Raw genomic sequence first — 12,812 nt, 5'->3', positions numbered from 1 at the left:
AATGCAAAGTTAATAAAAACTCTGCACCCGATCCCTGCTCTCTGCAGGACTCAGTCCGTGCAAAGCAGCTGGAAAATTGCCCTAAAAGCTTAGCTGGGGACCCACTGCACCATGCAATGCCAAGGTCGCAGTATCACCTCTACCTTCCGAGCAGAGGGGTCCCGTCAGGGATCTGCCATAATCCTCATTGTCATAAAGGCCATTAGGATGCCATTACAAGTCCAGCAGAATTGGAACATCCTTAGGCTGCTCTGTCATGCTTTGGGACTGATCCAGCCCCCAGCAAACCACAGGGCTGGTTGAGGCAGAAAGCTGATTTACAGATCTAGCCTAGCGTCTGAATATTCCTTCACAAGCTTAGAGCCCTTCATCCCTATCTTACTCGTTGCACAAATTCCCCCAGCCTGCATGTATGCAGCAAATTCAGTCATTCCCTTCACCCAAAGAAGAGCACTCTACAAACAAATGATTGATTTATATCAACGGTAGCCATGACTCATGTGGCTTTTGAGTACTGTGAAAAGTTCAAAGAATCAATACTACAGCATCTGGAAGCCTAAGAAGCAACATGCGCGCCACAGATTTTCCAGCCCAATTTCAGCCTTCTCTGGCCAATCTCTGTTTCTACAGCAAATAAATAAAAGCCGCGGGCTTAGCAGTGCATTAATGGGCTTATGGTTTGTCTAGACCCTTTAAACCATGCTCAGGTGCAAGGAGCACTAACATCATGCTGTGGATTTGGCTTGCAACCGTTTGTGTGACTTTTTCCTTCAGTTTCATCTCACTTGTATTCACGTCCTCTGATTTGAACTTTGAATTCAAATCAGCCTACAAACTTCAGCTGAAATTGCTGAGGGCTACCTGGTTTCGTATAAATTAGAAAACATCCCACCTTCAGCAAGTATCTCATGGTTTTCACATGCAACTTTATACAGAACCACTCCAGGTTCCTCCAGAAGTTCAGACCCAGGTTCTTACTCTCCTTTATTATGTATTACTTGTAGTAGCAGCCACAGTGTACAGGGCACCTTCCTGAAGTTCGCAGAAGCCCCAAGAAGCTCACAGTCCAAGGACAGATAAGTAGACAGAGGGTAGGAGAAAGGAAGCAAGATGCATGGATTCTTAGATACAAGTCACCTCGGTTCACTGCAGGGCTCATGGGCGAATGAGCCTTGAAGACAGATTTAAACGTGGATGGAGTATGGGCCTTTGGGATGAGTTCAGGGAGCCTGAGTCATAGGAGAGCAAATGGGAGGGAAAACCTGGCCACCGAGCTCCTCTCCAAAGGTCTGCAGAGAAATCACCAAACCAGGTAGCTAGGTTTTGTGGGGAGAGTTTTTCCGCCTCCTCCACCCCCTCCACTTCCCAAATGGCTCTGCCCTGTGGGATAAAAGCTGGTACTTTCTGGCTCCTGCTGAGCAAAGCTGAGGGACAGCCTTTCCTCCTTGGTGTGGGAAGCAGCCTAGGGGGCTTGGGCCACTTTTCCTCTTAATGAGTGTCCTTTAGAACCACTCACATTCCTCAGGAGTTGCCAGGGGACAGGTGCGAAGGGGAATGATTGACTAACGAGATTGCTCTCCTGAACCCCCTGGCAGGGCGGGCTGCTTTGATCCAATCTAGCTCAGCATGAGCCCCTCATGGAGAAGGGGCAGGCATCTTAATGCATCTCACCTCCCCGCAAGGATAGACAGGCCATTTTCCAGAGACAGCTGCTGCCCACAAACTGTTAACCCGCTTGAAGTTCAGCCACTGTCCTCATCGAATCCCCAACAGGACCCACTGCCTGCTGATCTGACACCGGTTGGAAATGCAGCATCTGGATGCCTTTGTCTTTTGCTTTCAGGCCACGGTTCAGAAGGTGCAGTCAGGGCTGGGAAGCACTGTGCTTCAAAAAGTGGTATGGGACTTTCCTCTTCCCTCTGAATGCAGGAAGAATTCCCAGCCCCATTTCCAGGCCATGGAGTTGAAGACCAACAGGGAACTGCATGAGGAGGCGCTCCATTGTTCCGAGGGCTTTGAGGAAATGTACCTTTAAGAGGCTCACACAATGGAAGGCAGAGGCAGCTGGAACTGAGACACTGCATGAAGCAGGTCTCTGTTCAGGACTTTGGCTCTGTGATTACTGAACATCACAAAGACAAACTATGCTGCACCCTGTAGGCGAGGACCAATAAGCCATCCTGTAATTCACAGTTTAATTAGTGTGTGTAAAGAGATCAATGTAATTTCTGTTTATCAGAATTCTTTAACTGGAACTAAAATGATATACATGGCTTTAAGGGCAGTGGGAGTAATTTTTTTTTCTTTTAAATAGCAACGCTTACCTTTTTAATTTAGGTAGCACAATAACTGTAAACCTTGCAAAGCAATTCTTCATTTTAATAATTCATCTCCTCAAGTTTTACTGTGATTGATCAGAGATATTAAATTTAATACAGAAATTTATGAAGGTTATCAGATATCAGGATGAAGAGGCGGCTGCCTGAGTCTGATTGGTTTGGTTTGTACAAATCTGGCTAGGGAATTCTGTATGCATGTGGCCGTACCGTGTATGTGTGTCCCTTAGCCAAGCGATGCAGGAGAACGTAGAGCAGCACTCTAGCTGAATGAGACTGGAGCTTGTAAATTAGGAACCTGGCTTCTATTTCCAGCTTTGCCTCAAACTTCTTGGGTGAACTTGGACAAGTCACTTCCCCTCAGTTGCCTTATCAGTCTCCTGCTATTTTAGAATTCGGCCAGTACTAGGGCTAGGGCCATCTTTAATTTGATGGCAATCTCCCAGTGCCACTTTCCCTTTTCAGATACACTCACGAATGAAGCATCAGCCCCAGGAACTGATGATGATTATGTAGGCCATAAATTCCATTCAATCAGCTTCTATAGGCAGGAAAGTAGCGGGCTCGCCCATTTACACCTCCCTGCCTGGGCCCTGCTCTCAGGCACAACAATAATGACCTGGAGGATTCCCAAGTGCCTTACAAATGATCCGTACAATGCAAGGAGATGACTGCCTCCACCCATGAAATGTAGTGCCTGTTTAATGGAGCATAGCAGCAACCATTTGGGACAGGAAGTGAAGAGGCATACTATACTCAATTGAAACTGCAGATCAATCAGAAATAAAAAGACAGAGTGAACTGGAATTTGGCCGAGGATGATACCTTTCCAAAAACTGCCATGGGGCCTTTATTGACCATCAGAGCTTTGCTTTTAGATCTCCGCTAAAAGGTGGCACCTCCAAATGCACAGTGCCTCCTGTGACCTGAGGTACCTAGGGGAGCCCACACTGAAAATGTCAAGGTCAGGGCAGGCTGCAAAAAGATGAGCAGATTCTCCCAAAAGTGGTGGTTAACACTGCAGTTAGATTGACCAACCAGTTGCAAACTGTGCTCCTTATCCCCCACACTGGTTATCGAGAAGCTTAAAAAAAAAAGAAAGAAAAAGAAAAGAAAAAGAAATCACAGAGCCCCCTTTATTGCATTCCAGTTCTCTGGCTCCCAGTCAGCAAATAGGTCCAGTAAGGTGAGGAGTTATTTAAAACTCTGTTCACTATACAAAATATTCTTCTGATCCCCAAAGGGCCAGCCGCATTACCAGATCAATGCTAGCCTGGATCTTACCCAAAACACCACGCTGCCAGCCAATCCTTTAGTAGCTAAAACTAAAGGTTTTATTAGAAAAGTAAAGAAAAGAAAAGAACAAGAAGAGAGTTGTTAAAAGGTCAAAGCAATCAGATACATACATATGCCTTCAGAGTCTATTGGTGAGTTTGCTGGCTTGTAAAGTCCCTCTGGAACAAATCCAAAGCTTGGATGGGTCTATTGGTCCTTTGTTCAAAGCTTCAGTTTGTAGAGAAGTTACTCCAAAGGAGCAGCAGGATGGGTCACACCTCCTCATGCCACTTTGGGAAATTGCATCAACATGGCTCAGAGGGAAGAGTCCTACATAGATCAGTGGTTCTCAACCAGGGGTATGTGTACCCCTGAGGGGGATGCAGAGGTCTTCCAGGATGTACATCAACTCATCTAGATATTTGCCTAGTTTTACAACTGGCTACAGAAGAAGCACTAGCGAAGTCAGTACAAACTAAAATTTCATACATGTTTATACTGCTCTGTATATTATACATGTATGTACAATATTTATATTCCAACTGATTTATTTTGTAATATGGTAAAAATGAGAATATAAGCAATTTTTCGGTAATAGTGTGCTGTGACACTTTTGTAGTTGTATGTCTGATTTTGTAAGCATCTAGTTTTTACGTGAGGTGAAACTTGGGGGTACGCAAGACAAATCAGACTCCTGAAAGGGGTACAGTCATCTGGAAAGGTTGAGAGCCACTGATGTAGACCACTGCCTGCACTGGCCTGATCCAAAGCTGTTTAGCTGGAGCGATCAAATGCAAAAGGTTCATTGCACCCAGTGGTAGGACCACAGCTCAGCATGCAAAGTGATACCTATAATTCCCTACAGGTCAAAACAGCTGAAAGAAAAGAGAGAGAAAAGGACAATTCAGAGAAAGCTGTGATTTTTGATCCTGAATGAAGAGCTCAAAATACACAGGAGGAGGCTGTCAGAAGTCGTGGTAATTAGAATGCATCTCCCAAGCAGTGAGGACAGGCAGGGATCATTAACGTCCACAGGGTGTTGTGTGAGAGCACCCAGAGCTGGGAAGGGCAATGTGGTAGCAGAGAGCAGCTTCCTCTATTTCTCTTCTAGGCACTAACAGTGACTCCAAAAATTCAGCATACATTTCATAACACTGGTGGTGACTAAAGCTGTTTTGACTTCAGTGATGAAGGTGTAACTCAATTATAAAAGGGAAACCCATTACTTAAAAGCAGGTATCAATCTGAATTAACCTGAGCATTTTTAATAATGTGACTCATTCTAGGAAGCTTTCCATGCCAGCTTCATCATCTTTATCATCTCACTACTTTAAAAAAAAGCCGAGGGAAAAAATAGTAATCAAAGCTCAGGTACTTTCATTTTCTAATATGGCAGGATCATAGAATTATAGAATCCTAGGACTGGAAGGGACTGCTCATGGCAGGACTGAGTATTATCTAGACCATTACCTGACAGGTGTTTGGTCCAACCTGCTCTTAAAAATCTCCAGTCATGGAGCTTCCACAACCTCCCTAGGCAATTTATTCTAGTGCTTAACCACCCTGACAGTTTGGAAGTTTTTGCTAATGTCCAACCTAAACCTCCCTTGCCGCAATTTAAGCCCATTGCTTCTTGTCCTGTCCTCAGAGATTAAAGAGAACAATTCTTCTCCCTCCTCCTTGTAACAACCTTCTATGTACTTGAAAACTGTTATCATGTCCCCTCTGTCTTCTCTTTTCCAAACTGAAAAAATTGGGTTTGTTTAATCTTCCCTCATGGGTCATGTTTTCTAGACCTTTAATCATTTCTGTTGCTCTTCTCTGGACTTTCTCCGATTTGTCCACATCTTTCCTGAAATGTGGTGCCTAGGGCACAATGCTCCAGTTGAGGCCTAGTCAGCGCGGAATAGAGCGGAAGAATTACGTCTCGTGTCTTGCTTTCAACACTCCTGCTAATACAGCCCAGAAGGATGTTCGATTTTTTTGCAATAGCGTTACACTGTTGACTCATATTTAGCTTGTGGTCCACTATGACCCCCAGATCCCTTTCCGCAGTACTCCTTCCTAGGCAGTCATTTCCCATTTTGCATGTGTGCAGCTGATTGTTCCTTCCCAAGTGGAGTACTTTGCATTTGTTCTTATTGAATTTCATCCTATTTACTTCAGACCATTTCTCCACTTGTCCAGATCATTTTGAATTTTAATCCTATCCTCCAAAGCACTTGCAACCCCTCCCAGCTTGGTATCATCCGCAAACTTTATAAGTGAAAAGAAAAGGAGTACTTGTGGCACCTTAGAGACTAACCAATTTATTTGAGCATGAGCTTTCGTGAGCTACAGCTCACTTCATCGGCTCATGCTCAAATAAATTGGTTAGTCTCTAAGGTGCCACAAGTACTCCTTTTCTTTTTGCGAATACAGACTAACACGGCTGTTACTCTGAAACTTTATAAGTGCACTCTCTATGCCAGTGGTGGGCAACCTGCAGCCTGCGGGCCTCACACAGCCCGTCAGGGTAATCTGCTGGCAGGCCGCGAGACAGTTTGTTTAGACTGACCATCCGCAGGCACGGCTGCCCACAGCTCCCAGTGGCCACAGTTTGCCATTCCTGGCCAATGGGAGCTACGGGAAGTGACACGGGCCTCAGGGAAACATTTAGTTTTTGTGATCATTGTGACTAATATATAATAGGAACAGTTTGACTTTTATATTATATTGTAAATTATACACTATAAAAGGACTACCTAAAACAATGTAAATTTATTAAATAATATAATATCAAAGTGGGACACTTTGATAAAGTCAAAACTAAATATTTTCAGAATATTTTGTTTCATGAAAAACATCAAGATTTCCACTTTTCATCACAATTTGGTAAGAAACCAAATTTCAAAATCTCACAATTTCCCATGGGACAGAAATTCCATTTTTCAAACTGCTCAGTTCATAACTCCTAGAGCCCCTTATACTCAGAATAACATTCAGGACTTTATTTTCCAATAACCCCAAGTACGGTTGGAGAGTCAATCTAACACAGAGGGCAGGGAAAGCGGTCGAGAGCAGCAAGCAGCTGGGTGCAGGACCCACTCACTGCATGGTGGAGGCAGAAGGATTTCCCACAATTCCTTGTGCTGTTTCATGAACTCTGGGCAAGGTGTCTCCCCATCGCACTCCCTGCGGGGAGTTCTATACTTTTTGACTGTCTCTGCTCTAACTAGGAATTATTCCGCTCATGAAAATCCCAAATTGCATTTTATATTTCTTGTTAATGTTTAATTTTCTCCTCAGCCTTAGGATAAGCCACATTTATATAAGAGGTTGAATATCCATCAAGAATTTGCTCAGACAGGTCAAGTGGAAACTGATGCATTCAAGTAATGAGTGTAAAAAAAGTCCATTATCTATAAATAAAAGCCTGTCAGGAGCAGATGACTGCAGCACATTAAGCCCTTGCCTTTAATGACAGCAGTTTGAGGTCCTTAATTTGTATGTACCCCCTGAAACTCTTCCACCTGAAGGGTGCTGAGAGGTGGATTCATTTGCTAATGGTGCCTCTCGAAGAATGCACAGAGCAAAACTCTAAGCTCATTCTGATTAGAACAGCAGTGCTTTCCTAAGAAACATTTATTCCCCTTTCTGGGGACTCAGGTCACGATAGCAGAGGGGGATGGTTCACCAGCCTCGGGGTCACTTCAGAGTAAATGGCCTAAAAAAGAGTTTCCTATTTCTAAAGAAGGGGAAATTGTGTTGTATCCTTTCCCCATGAGGGTCGTTTGTGGTAACTCCGTTAAATGATGGTGGCCTTTAAAATATCACCAAATCTCTGGGATCCATCAGTGATTTTTGAGTCTGGGACCACTTGCTCCAGTGCAAGCCTCCCTGACCAGCAGTCAGACCCTACAAAAGTCTGACTCCTGAACTTTTCTAAAGGTGGAAAGTGAGCGAACATAATTGTTCCCATCTCCTTTAGGGGGAACTGATATCCAACTAACCAGATCCTTGGGAAACCCGTTCATTACATGCTGGACACTTCAGGAGTAGGCAAGGCAGGCAGAAATCTGCAAGCTCTGGAAATTCATAACTTAGAAGTGTCTGAATCGTGTGCGAGATGTCCCTAACCAGCTGTAACTCGCACGGTTGACAATTACAGAGCACGGCAGGTAGCCCATAAATACACTGCAGCTTAATGGGGACAAACTTTACCTTAGGACAAATCTTCTTGGCTGTGCACTAACAAGATGAAAGACATTAGGTACCAATTTGTTTAAACAATTGCTATTCCTTCCCCTCCCCCATTCCGCATTTCTCCCAGGGATAAGAGATTTCACTGGATGAGGAAGTTGCAACAAGGCTGCTGGGGCCACTTTAGTTCAGGGCCTCTCTGTGATGGCAATGAAGGGCATGTATGTGTATGGTCCAGGATGGAAAGCTACCTGCATTCACATCTGCTGAACCCAGCCACTGCATAGTGACATGGGGTGGCCACCGCTTAGCTGGTCACTCCCCGAGGTGCTTTTGCACCATAGCTAGTCCAGAAGAGCCCTGGCTGCTGGGTGGCTATCCACAAGGTGTGGGCAAAGAGGAAGAGGAATTCTAGTTCAAGTCCACTAGTGGTTGTTGTCAGCAATCTGCCTCTTTGGGTTTGTCCCATCTCTGCCTTCCTTTCTACACAGAGCACTGGGGGACTCCCCCATTTTGCTTTGCAAAGGACTTGGCTGATTTCTGTCCTCAGGGATTCACCCCTCCCGATTGCTGGTTTGAGTCCCAGGCTAAAACAAGGCCAGAGATTCTTGGTGAAACTCAACCAAAGCCATTGAGCTTTGTTTGGTTTGGATTCAGCCACAGGAAATCTTCAGGTTTCCCCGTGGCCTAAATGAAACCATAAATGCATCGTGAAGACACCAACTGAAACACAAAAAGAAGGAGATTCTCACCAGGTACAACTCAGGGACCGTGAGTTTGAGGTGTCTGGCTATTTTTGACTGGCTTCAGGTTCTGTTGCAAAAGCTTTTGCATACTTCTACTCTATTAGTGGTTTCTCACTGCAGAGTGATGAGTTCCCAGGGTGGGCTAAACTCCAAACTCTCTTTCTATTAATGTTGCCCATCACCATGTTTTTTTTAAAAATCCTCCCAGCAATGTTTAGTTCTACAAGTTTGTTTTATTACCTTCTTTCCAAATAAATATTAAATATTTAATTTGGTGATGGTGCCATAGAAGTTGACAAAGGGAAAAAGGAGAAAAGTTCCATAGTACAAAGTTACAAGTCCCTCTGTCTAGAAGATTGCATGAAGATTGCTGCATTCCCCTCTTTCCCCCATCTCACCTACGTGACTCTTGAGAACTGCACACTGGGACATCCTCGGCCATCTGAAGTCAGACCTACAAGCCATGAGGAGAGTGATATACAGAAGGAGAAGAATTTGAGAGACAGCCCGTTTGACCAGAACTATTCTCATTTTCTAGTGCAGGAACAGTTATTTCTGCTGTTCAAAATCATGTGTTCATTTAATTCAGTCGCAGAAGCAATCACAGAAAAAATAACCTCATTTATTCTGCAGAGTATCAGTAACTCAATATTACAGTGATGTAAATTAAATATATAGTTTCTGTAAATTCCCATTGATCAACAATCTACATGAAATGTCTTATTACAGTTGATGTGGTACACGGTCATGCAGCTAGAAACATAAATCCCATCAATAGTAAGACAACTTGCAGTGAATATATTGTAAGATGTACACAAAAAATTTTTTTGTTGATACAACCAGTTCCTACACAGGTGCAGCGTTGTGCACATGGATTCAGATGATAAGGAGAGGAGTTTGCACCTCAGGGCATTTAAGGTATCATTTAATGGGTCATCTAGTCCATCCCCCTGCATCATGGCTTTTTTAGTAATTTAAAAGACTAATACTTAATATTATTTACTGAGCTGTACAAGCGTTAGTTAATTAGCTCACAGGAGACACCAGGCAAGCATTACCATTATGCACATTTAACAGGTAGGGAGGCTGAGGTACAAAAGATAAGTGACTTTCCTAATGTCGCACAGGACAGACATGGGAACTGAACCCAGGAGTCCTGAGTTCCAGTACACTGCTCTAGCCACTAGACAGCACTGCCTTTCCAATTTTTTTATATTTCCTTGTGAGACATGAAAAAGGATAACCTCACTTGTGCACCTGCAAGAACAAAGAAACCCAGACTGCACATAGTTCTGTTTCCCCCTCCAGACCCACGCTAAGTTACATCCACGATGCATCAGTCCTTCCCAAGAATCTAGGGACATAATAACTGATTTCAAGCTTCAGGGGGTGGAATGTGGGTGAGTGTCTGGAAAAACTGCTACCACCTTTCCCTTAGGACAGCTGTAAACTACTGTCTATTCTGTACGAGGCATGGGCCTGAAACACACAGTTCACACATGGATCCAGATCAGAATGTCTCCACTCTTCGGGGTTGCTCTGGCCTCAGTCCTGCAAGCTGCTCTGCATGGTCAGACCTTTGTACCCACAAGGATGGCCGCAAAAGTCAATAGGGCTCCGCCCGGGGACAAGTGCCCCCCCGTACAGATCAGCCAGCACTCATTAACCACATGGCTCGTGGAATGCTTTCCGTCTTGTATATTGCACATGTTCCAGCCCTTGATGTTCTAAGGCCAGTCAGTCTGATTGAGTGAGGGACCTAGGAAGGCAGTGGGAGGCACCATCCACATGAGGGAAGTCCCCACACAATTCAGGGCTGAGATACTTCCCCTACCGAAGTCAATGGGAATTTTGCCATTGACTTTCAGTGGAATCAGGATTTCACAATAGATGGCCACTGGCTGGCGCCATGGATCCACAGGACCTGTGCTACACCCCAGCTTTTAAACAATCCTTTGGAGGAACCCCGGCAGTGTGTCAAACCCCCAGTGCCACCCCACACTTCCTTACGGGTAGGGCACACAGCCTCAGGCCTCCAAGACTGAGTCTCTGGGCTCCAGCACTCCTGTTTCACACCATGAGCCTGGCCCAGCAAGTCTCACTGGGATAGATTCCTGGCCCGAGACTTTCACACTTTTTTTTTCTTGTCCAACCCTCACAGACCCGTGCTGAGTTCTTGTAGTCTGCCCGCCAGGGATCCCCGTAGATATGTTAATTGTTCAGTCCTCAGGGGTCCCATTATATTTGTAGGAAACTGTGTGTCCGTTTCAGCCAGTCCTTTAATGACCCAGCTTATTCCACCCCACAACAGTTACCTGATACAACAGCTCATGTCTCCTGATCTGTCCCAAGAGCAGCTTTTTAATCCTTCTGCAACCACTGGGTAGCAATGCAAAGTATAGAGGGAAACTGAGGCACACATAGGCGTCATAAAAATATTACAGAAAATTCCCACTTTGTCATAGTTCAGTTTCACCCAGGAGAAAGCAGGAGGGTTCTGAGATCCCACTGGCAGAAGCAGTTCCCTGATTGGTATATTTCCGTTGTCTGCTAGGACCTGCTGGGCTCAATTCCAGCTATGGGGGAAAACTTAACATAGCAACAAGAGGTCCATTTTGTCAAAATTGAATTTATATCTCCAGTGGCTTTTTTCCTTTACTACAAGTGAGGATTTCTTTAATCTGTTGAGTCCCTAGCATTATTAGAGTCAAGATCATTCTGAAATCCAGGACATTCTCCAAGACAACAGCACCTCAGACTGGAGGGGAAGAGAGTCATTAATTTTGAAGACTTCAGTACATTTTGCTAATCAGCATTACATAAAGCAAAAAAAACAAAACAAACCTGTCCTCTAAATGCTAAATTTGCCCTTGGATACAGAGGACAAATTGACAATTACTGTTCTAAATTCTTTTCCCTGAAGGTCTTGCTAGATAATTAAACATGTAGGCTTTCTAAAGATTGAATACCTTAATTTATAATTTGTTGCATCCTAAAGTATGTTGTACCATTGCTTACTCACAGCTCTATTCACAATGCCATCAATATTAGGAACTTAATAATATACATAGATACAAGCCTTTTTTGTTTCTACTTCAGGGGTATTAATTAGCCCTTTGTAATTAGTTCTCTGTTATAACAGTGATCCAAAAGCAAACAAACCCTTCAGCAGTTAATCTGAAGTATATGGAGACAAATGCATGAATACAAAATCCATCTGCACATTACAATGGTGCCATGTGATTGTATTTAGGAAAGGCAACCTACAATATGCTTTGAACCATGCAAAATTACAGCCCTGCCCTGCAGGCACCTACTCGCTCTAGTAACCCTTATCCATGTGAATACGGATAGGTCACATGATAAAGGATTTTGCAAAATTGGGCCTTCAATCAGACACAGACAAAATAGGTGAAACAAAGTGTTACACAGGTTATGGGTCAAAGTTCTGGTAGTCCAGTTCCTTTAAAATAAGCATCCTACATGTGACCTGTTCCCATTATCAAGTGAAAGATCCTTTTTGATTTGATTGTCTAACTCACTTAGCCAAGTCACACAGGGCCAGATTGTGATTTCTTTACTCGCAGTGACTAGCACCTTACTCCAGGAGAATCATAGAATCATAGAATATCAGGGTTGGAAGGGACCTCAAGAGGTCATCTAGTCCAACCGCCTGCTCAAAGCAGGACCGATCCCCAATTAAATCATCCCAGCCAGGGCTTTGTCAAGCCTGACCTTAAAAACTTCTAAGGAAGGAGATTCTACCACCTCCCTAGGTAACGCATTCCAGTGTTTCACCACCCTCCTAGTGAAAAAGTTTTTCCTGATATCCAACCTAAATCTCCCCCACTGCAACTTGAGACCATTACTCCTTGTCCTGTCATCCGCTACCACTGAGAACAGTCTAGATCCATCCTCTTTGGAACCACCTTTCAGGTAGTTGAAAGCAGCTATCAAATCCCCCCTCATTCTTCTCTTCTGTAGACTAAACAATCCCAGTTCCCTCAGCCGCTCCTCATAAGTCATGTGTTCCAGTCTCCTAATCATTTTTGTTGCCCTCCGCTGGACTCTCTCCAATTTTTCCACATCCTTCTTGTAGTGTGGGGCCCAAAACTAGACACAGTACTCCAGATGCGGCCTCACCAATGTCGAATAGAGGGGAACGATCACGTCCCTCGATCTGCTGGCAATGCCCCTACTTATACATCCCAAAATGCCATTGGCCTTCTTGGCATCAAGGGCACACTGTTGACTCATATCCAGCTTCTCGCCC

The sequence above is a fragment of the Caretta caretta genome, chromosome 18 (genome assembly GCF_965140235.1).
Source record: "Caretta caretta isolate rCarCar2 chromosome 18, rCarCar1.hap1, whole genome shotgun sequence".
Lineage (NCBI taxonomy): Eukaryota > Metazoa > Chordata > Testudines > Cheloniidae > Caretta > Caretta caretta.
The sequence above is the reverse complement of the archived record's forward strand: the minus strand, read 5'-3'. Positions refer to the sequence as shown.